A 9,208-nucleotide genomic window follows, 5' to 3' on the forward strand; every position below is an offset into this window, starting at 1 on the left:
GGTCTGGTGCATTCCTGTTCACCGATTCAGGTGCAAATCAGGTCACAATTTTTGCCTGAATTTGCACCTGAATTGGAACCAAATAAACACCCTTTTTAAATGCGGACCGAGGCCACCCTTGAGCTGTGTGAACCGGCTCTATTGAGAGCCAGTCACACTCTCCTGTCATGCAAATTGGATGCGGGGAAATCCACAGCCAATTCGCATATGTGGGAACCCGGCCTTAATCCTGGAAGCTGGTTGGTTTTTATGCACAGCTGCACCAGATTTTGCACTCACCAGTTTTAGTAAATCCCCCAAAGGGACAATGTAAATTAAGCAGTGTGTGTTTAGTATCACTTTAAATTGTACAAATGGCCAATGTTATTGCTTAAGGCTCGGTTCACACTAGAACCCACAGCAAGAGTCCGGTGCGTCTCCATTCACCGTTTCAGGTCTGATTTCAACCTGAATTTTGGGCTGATTTCGGACCTGAAACGGATCAAAAGACACACAGGGCTTCTGTGCAATTCACACAAGAGCCGCTGCGGAGATGTGTGAACCGTTGTTCGTTGTCAAAATAGCCAACTCATCAGAAACTCCAACTACTTAACTTCCGGTTTCTTTAAACCATCAGTAATTGGAGATTTTGATGAACTGCTGTTTGGATACAACACCGGCAACCGAATACAGTCAGGTGCACGATATTATGAGCGGAGATTGTTACTCCGTTTTGATATTAGCCAACAAAATGGCCACCTCCGAGGCGGCGACAACTTTGTCCTCGTTAGCCGCTGTGCTGTCAAAACAGCTAAATCTTCCTGGACTGTATTCGGTTGACGGTGTTGTGTCCAAGCAGCAATTCATCAAATCTCCAATTACTGATGGTTTAAATAAACCAGAAGTGACGTGGTTGGAGTTTCTGACGAGTTTGCTAATTTGACAGAACACCGGCTCCACAGAGAGCCGGTCACAATCTCTTGCTATGCAAATTGAATGTGGGGAAACCCGCATCTAATTCGCATAAGTGTGAACCCAGTCTAAAGGTATATTTTCCTTCCTTGACTGGGGATTCCAAATACAGTACAATCTCTCTCACTTTGAATCCTGGTGACCACTGTTACCAGGACAGAAAGTGAGGGTCTATCTAACTTTTTGCAGTAGTCATCAAATCAGAGGCAGGGGAAAAACCCTATATTGACAATATCTGTGCCTTTCAAAAGTAATTAAAGTGGGATTTCCCCTTCCCTTTTATTAATTTCATCTCACTTCCTGTTGAGTTTCCAGGACAGGAAGTATTCTCTATGTATTCTCTATGGGTACAACAGTTGCAATGAAAACATGAAACTGCTGTCCAAAACTACACTGAGCAAAATTATAAATGCAACACTTTTGTGTTTGCCCCTATTTATCATGAGCTGAATCTGTCTAAATCTATGTTAGACCCCACTGAGGCGCTTTTCAGTCACTTCACGCTTAAAAAAGTGCCTGAAAAGCTCACCAAAACCTATTTCCTTTAAAATCAATGAATGCTTTCACACTGGGGCAGTGCGCTGGCAGGGCGGTGAAAAAATGCCCCTCTCAATTGAAATGAATGGAAAGCTTTCCTAAAGTGTCTTAAAAGCTCTTTAAAAGTGCTCAGTGTTTTACTGGCAGTTTAGAAGCGCCTCAGTGTGAAAGGGGCCTTAAGCCTCGTACACACGATCGGATTGTTGGCCAACAGAGCATCAGACTTTTGTCTGAAGGGTGTGTGGCAGGAACTTGCCTTGCATACTAACGGCACACAATTGTCGTCCAACAAACACGAATGTAGTGACGTACTACGTGGAATTTAAGCTCTTGAGCGCCACCCTTTGGGCACCTTCTGCTAATGTGTGTTTGGTGAGCATTGATTCCGAGCATGCGTGTTTGTACTTTGGATTTTTGTGTGACTGACTTGTGTACAGATGATACAACAATCTGACAACAGACCGTTGTCTGCCGAAAATTTACTAGCCTACCACCCAACATTTGTTGGCGGAAAGTTGGACAACAATTGTCTGATGGAGCGTACTAACGGTTGGATTTTAGGCAGTCTGTCATCACACAATTCCCTGCCGAAAATCTGATCGTGTGTACAAAGCTTTAGTGTGCACTTCTCCTTTGCTGAGATAATCCATCCACCTCACAGGTGTGGCATATCAAGATGCTGATTAGACAGCATGATTATTGCACAGGTGTGCTTTAGAGCTGCACGATTCTGGCTAAAATGATTTTTTCTTTAATCGTACATCACGGGACACAGAGCCATAGTAATTACTATGTGGGTTATAGTCCACCTTCAGGTGCTGGACACTGGCACACCTTAAACAGGAAGTTGCCTCCCTATATAACCCCTCCCACTACTGGGAGTATCTCAGTTTTTTTGTCAGTGTCTAAGGTGTTGGTCACGAGTGAAGATGTGCTGTGCTGAGCTCCTCTGGAGCAATCCTTGCTGGGGCTAGCTATGCAGCTGGATCCATTTAAAGTGTCTGTTAGGCCGAATTGAATGGTACCCGGGCCTCGTATCCGAAGAAACAAGGTTTTGCCTGTAACGGTTCTCTCTTTTAGAGAACTGGACCCCGGGATCCAGTACTTTTGGTATTAAGGCCATAAAGTTTTACTGGTGGGGTGCTTTTTACAGATCCAGGATTGTGGGTGCCCTGAGGGTTCCGGTTCCTGAAGGTTTGTTAATGGAACCCACTGTGAAGGGTGAAGATTGGGTCTGTTGGTTTTACCACAGAAAACCCTGCGGCGGGAAAGGTAAGTGGAGTGTAGAGTAAATGTTGTCATGCCTAAGAGTCACCACTGGGGGCTGTATGGAGCACGTACCTTCTCATGCTTTGCTACACAGAAGCAGTAGACTTTTTTCCTCCGGCTAGCAGGCAGACCTCCGGTAAGTTTGGGGGGTTTTGCTTCCTCCAGACACCCCCACCTGAGCTGAACTCTTCCCCTCTTCAAGAGGCTGAGTATAAGGGAGAACTAAAAACGATCAGCAATGCTGTTTTCTTTCTTTCATTGCCCCTACACGGTGGCGGCTTCCAGGTCTCCTCCATGCCATCCCTCCTGTGCTTGCGCAGGAAAACTTTTTTTTTTAAAAGAAAGGGGGGGGTGCGATGCGGCGGTGGGGGCAGGGCTTAGCGCAGCGTTGGCGTCCTTCAACGTGGGAGTGTGTTCTTAAAAAAGAAAAACTCCATTTATGCTGGCTGCAAAATTGTCGGAGAGACATAAGAGCAAAGAAGAGCATGAAAGAGGTTTTGGTGATACAGGCATTTCCTATTTCACACATTTACTATTTGCATCAGGCTGAGCATTAATAGCAGCGGCAGTAGCTGGACTATTGCTCAAGCAGTGGATGCGATTTCTTCTGGTAGTACCTCTGCTTTGTGCATCGGCTATGGTCAGAAGGGGGGGTTGAAACACCCCCAAAAAAGAGCTAAAAGGGTCTCCCTCAAGCTCTGGAAAGCCTACTCATCTCTACAAATGGCATCCTCCCCTGAGAGGGGGTGGCTGATCAAAGTGAGCATCAGGGCCAGGAAATGTTTGCAACTGTTTTTAACAATGCAGTTCCTGTTTATTTTATGATATTTAAAAAAAAAAAAAAAGTTTAGCGACTTTAACCACTTCAATACCAGGCACTTAGACACCTTCCCGCCCAGGCCAATTTTCAGCTTTCAGCGCTGTCGCAATTTGAATGACAATTGCACGGTCATGCAACACTGTACCCAAACAAATTTTTTATAATTTTGTTCCCACAAATAGAGCTTTCTTTTGGTGGTATTTGATCACCTCTGCGGTTTTTATTTTTTGCGCAACAAATAAAAAAAGACCAAAAATTTGGAAAAAAAACAAGTTTTTCTTTGTTTCTGTTAAACATTTTTGTAAATAAGTACGTTTTCTTCTTCAATGACGGGCACTGATATGGCTGCACTGACGGGCACTGATATGGTGGCACTGATGGGCACCGATGAGGTGGCACTGATGAGGTGGCACTGATGGGCACTGATAGGTGGCACTGGTATGCGGCACTGATGGGCACTCATAGGCGGCACTGATGGGCACTCGTAGGTGTTAGTGATGGGCACTCGTAGGTGGCATTGATGGGTAGTTATGGGTGGCACTAATAGTTGGAATGGATAGGCACTGATAGGTGGGCACGGATGGGCACTGACAGGTGGCACCGATGGACACTGATGGGTGGCACTGATGACACTGATTGTTTGCACTGATGCCCCTAAGGGTGGCATTGCTGGGCATCACTGCAACATAATGGTGCCAATCAGTGCCCATTTGTGGGCACTGATTGGCACAGATTGGGCACTGACTGGGCACACTGGGCACATGTGGATGGCCATGGGGTACATACCTGGCCATCCACATGTTGCCCCTTTCCTGGTGGTCCTAGTGGCGATCCCTGGTGGTCCAGTGTGGTGATCTGAGGGGGGCTGCACTGATAAACAATCAGCGCATACCCCCCCTGTCAGGAGAGCCGCCGATCGGCTCTCCTCTACTCGCGTCTGTCAGACGCGAGTGCGGAAGAGCCGATCAACGGCTCTTCCTATTGACATCGTGATCAGCCGTGATTGGACATGGCTGATCACGTGGTAAAGAGCCTCCGCCGGAGGCTCTTTACCAAGATCAGTGTAGCGGTGTGTCAGACTGACACACTGATCCACCGATCGCCGCGATGTGCGCCCCCGCGATGCACGCCCCTGCGGGCGCGCGGCAGCATGTTATCCTGCTGGACGTCATATGACGCCCAGTCCGGATAACTGAACCACGTCCCGGCCATCATCTGCTATGGGCCGGACGGGAAGTGGTTAATCACATCCCAGTGTGGGTCAAAAATGCGACAGGTTCTCTTCCATTATCCAGGACCCTCAAACTGAGGACCTAGGGGCAGGAGAAGACGAATTCCCTCAGGGGACCATGGTGAGGCTGATGACTCCTCTTCTGAGGTGTCAAATGCGGGAGAATCAGCTGTTCCAATTTTAAGATTGATGGTGCAATTTCTTGCTGAATGATTGCTCCACATTTATGTACCCTTAACTGAGTGTTTTGGTTCACTAAAGCTTCCTCAAGCTGTGCATGCCTTTTCCTGTCCATTCATTGCTGGAAAAGCTTTTTTTGTATCTGGGAGGATCACCCAGATAAGCATTTTTTTCCCTCCTAAAAAGTTTTCACACTTTGTCCTATGGTGGAGGAAATTCACTAGTAGGGTATACCAGCAGTTAACGCTGCTATATCCTCTGTGAATAAGTTTGACTTGTCCAGCAGACAATGCTCAAATTAGGGAACCTACAGATAAAAAGGTGGAATTCCTATTGAAAAAAACAAAACAAAAAAAAAACACTTTTTTTTCTCTGGCAGAGTGAGTGTCTCAGCCTGCGCTGACAGTAATTGCTTAATCATTGAGAGACCAGTTTAAACAGGTGTTCAAGGTTATCCTGCTCAGCAGGCCCAGGAGGCAGCTTTATGTTTGCAATAGTTGCTATGAGAGATTCTATCCTTCAGGCCTTGCACCCTTCTCTAAGCGCCTTGTAAGAAGCTCCTGGCTAGTCTTCCTTTGTGCCAGAGGCATCAGCCTCCAGGCAGTCACGGTGGCTTCCACCGTCAGGTTCATTCGAATAGGGGGAATTCTTCTGCAGTTCTCAAGGATCTGGCAGGAAGAGTGTTGAGACGAATGGGGGACTTTCTCAATAGCTCCAGGGTACAAACTGGAGTTCCAAGAGTTCCCGTCTCCTTGTTTTCTCAGATCAAACATTTCTAAGGATCCAGAGAAAAAGAAAAAAGTGATCATGGGGGTCCCCATATAAGAACAGAGGTTGGGGTTTGATTCAAACCTCTTTTTTTCACGGTGCCAAATCTGAATGGACATTCTGGATCTTAAAAAATCTAAATTCAATTCCTGAATATAACCACTCTTTTTTGTATGGAGTCAATCCAAATCAGTTATGTCCATCCTACAAGCAGGAGAACTTCTGGCGTCAATCGACATTTCCTCTCTCACTAGTAATATTTTATTTTTCAAGGTGGAAAATCCTAATTTTCAGTGTGTAGCTCTGCTATCCGGTCCAGCTACTGCACCTTGAGTGTTTACAAAGGTTCTGGCCCCTCTTCTAGCCAGATTAAGGGCCCAAGGTATAACAATTATAGCTTACCTAGTCGATCTGTTCTTGATAGACCAGTCGGTAGCCAGCTTAGACCAAAGTATGGTCACCACATTCAACTACCTGGAATATCTAGGTCGAATTCTCAACCTAGGAGAAATCTTCTTTAAACCATGAAGAAGGCTAAAATACTTCGATCCGTTCATAGGTACACCCAGAAAAGGGTATTCTTACCCCAGGCAAAGATCAGCACCATAAAGGAACTGATTTAAGTGGTCGAAGCAAGATTAATTTCTTCTATTTAACTTTGCATGAGGTTGTTGGGAAAGATGGTGGCTTCATTCAAGGCCGTTCCTTATGCTCAGTTTCATTCGGGACTGCTGCAAAACAGTATCCTATCAGCTTCGCTCAAAGGGTTCAAGCTCTACATTCCCAATATGTCTGACTCCAAAGCCTACGGCCACATCACCCTGATAGCGCCCGATCTTGTCTCATCTTGGAGGCTAAGCAGGGTCGGGCCTGGTTAGTACCCGGATGAGAGACCACCTGGAAATACCAGGTGCTGTAGGCTGGGTGCACCGGAGCCTCAGTTTATGGTTAATATCCAAAAATGTACTTAGGGGAAAATCCTTCCTTCAGTTACCTGGGAAGTGGTAACAACATATGCCAACCTTTTTTGTTTAGGTTGGGGAACAGTCCTGGAAGAGGCAACTGTCCAAGAGAAGTGGCCCAGATCAGAAATGGCCTTGCCCATTAACATTTTAGGAATTCAGGCAGAGCTCTTGGTCCTGAGGGCCTGAACGTTCAGTTTACGGTATTGTCCTGCCAGGATTCAATCCGACAATGCCACAGCAATGGCCTATATTAATCACCAAGGGGGCACAAGAAGTTGTGCGGCCCAGATATCCTGTCTTGGGCAGAAAACAATGTACTTTGCCTATCGGCAGTCTTCATTCTAGGAATAGAAAATTGGCAGGCGGACTACTTGAGTCGCCAGCAGTTGTTCCCGGGAGAATGGTTCCTTCACCCCGATATCTTCCTGTCAATATGTCAAAAATGGGGGATCCTAGACATAGATCTGTTTGCGTCCAGGTTCAACAAAGAAATTGACAACTTTGTGTCAAGAACAAAGGATCCGCTAGCATGCGGAACAGATGCCTTGCTATTCCCATGGAATCGGGTCTCACTGATTTATGCATTCCCTCCTATTCTGCCTGCGTCCACGACTTCTTCGCAGGATCAAGCAGGAAGGGAAGTCGTTGATTTTTGTGGCCCCCAGCAGGGGCCCAGGAAATCTTGGTATGCGGAGATCGTAAAGATGGCAGTAGGGAACCCATGGAATCTACCATCACGGCCAAACCTTCTCTCGTGTGGTCCGGTCTTCCATCCTACTTTACAAACACTAAATTTAACGGTCTGGCTATTGATACCCACACTCTGAAGAAGCGTGGGCTGTCAGGTTCAGTTTCTACCTTGGTTAATGCAAGGGAGCCGGCCTCCATAATTATATATTATGGAATCTGGGAAACATATGTCTCCTGGTGTGAAATGAGTAGTTGCACCCCAGGAAATAGGTCAAGGGTAGAATGCTTGACTTTCTGCAGATGGGGTGAGAAATAAGGCTGGCCTTGAGTGCTTTCTAAGGACAGGTCTCGGCCTTATCGGTATTATTTCAATGACCACTTGCTTCGCATTCTTTGGTTCGTAACTTTATTCAGGGAGTAACACGGTTAAGTAACCCCTGAACCCTTGGGACTTGAATTTAGTTTTGTCAGCATTACAAAACAGCCTTTGTTTGGGCCGATACGACATATTCTCTTGGTCCTTTCTTTTTTTTTTTTTTGACAAGGAAACAAGTTTTTTCTGGTAACCATTAGGGATGGGCTGTCTGTTTGGATCGAACATGAGTTCGACTCGAACATTGGCTGTTCACCCGTTCGCCGAATAGCGAACAATTTGGGGTGTTCGCAGCAAGTTCGAAAACCTTGGAACACCCTTTAAAAGTCTATGGGAGAAATCAAAAGTGCTAATTTTAAAGGTTATTATGTAAGTTATTGTCATAAAAAGTGTTTGGGGATCTGGGCCCTGCCCCAGGGGACATGTATCAATGCAAAAAAAAGTTTTAAAAACGGCTTTTTTTCAGGAGCAGTGATTTTAATAATGCTTAAAATGAAATAATAAAAGTCCGCATCTTCCTCCGGCTTCTTTCTCCCCGCTTCGTTCTTCGGACGATCCGCATCCATGGGAGGTTCCCACTGTGTGACGCTTCTGTCCTTCTGACAGTTCTTATATAACTGAGGACGGGGCCACCCGGTGACCCCGCCCTCTATGACGCACGGGACTTCCTTATGGCTCTCCCTGTGGTGTTAGAGGGGGCGGGGTCACCCGTTATGTAACCGGGTGACCCCGCCCCTCTCTGACATCACGGGGAAAGCCATAAGAAGTCCCTGTGAAGTCCCCGTGTGTCAGAGAGGACGGGGTCACCTGGTAGCCTCACCCTCAGTTATATAAGAACTGTCAGAAGAACAGAAGCGTCACACTGCAGGAACCTCCCACGGATGCGGATCGTCCTGAGAACGAAGCGGGGAAGAAGAAGCCAGAGGAAGATGCGGACGAGAAGACCAAAGGAAGAAGCAGAGGATCGGAGGAAGAAGAGGAAGAAGCAGAAGAAGAAGCAGGGGAAGAACAAGATGGAGGAAGAAAACCGAATGAAGACCAGAAGAAGATGGAAGAAGAAGCGGGGAAAGAAGAAGACATTAATAAAGGAATTGTCAAAAACCATTTCTTGTCTTTTTTAACATTTTTGACACTTTTTTTGTGAAATGGTAGGGTTACATTTGTACCCCATTACCATTTCGCACGGGGGGGCCAGGATCTGGGGGTCTCCTTGTTAAAGGGGGCTTCCAGATTCTGATAAGCCCCCCGTCCACATAACCCCACAACCACCGGGCAAGGGTTGTGGGGATAAGGCCCTTGTCCCCATCAACATGGGGACATCCTCCCCATGTTTAGGGTATGTGGCCTGATACGGTTCAGGAGAGGGGCACTCTCTTATACCCCCCTCTTTTCCTGCAGCCTTCCAGGTTGCGTGCTCGGATAAG

The 9,208-nt window shown here is 46.6% G+C and overlaps 1 pseudogene; it reads left to right on the top strand.

Annotated features, from left to right (window-relative positions):
- The first annotated feature begins 6,559 nt into the window (after positions 1–6,559).
- Positions 6,560–6,678, top strand: LOC141135947 (5S ribosomal RNA; annotated as a pseudogene).
- Positions 6,679–9,208: the final 2,530 nt, after the last annotated feature.

Source organism: Aquarana catesbeiana, linkage group LG03 (genome assembly GCF_042186555.1).
Source record: "Aquarana catesbeiana isolate 2022-GZ linkage group LG03, ASM4218655v1, whole genome shotgun sequence".
Classification (NCBI taxonomy): domain Eukaryota; kingdom Metazoa; phylum Chordata; class Amphibia; order Anura; family Ranidae; genus Aquarana; species Aquarana catesbeiana.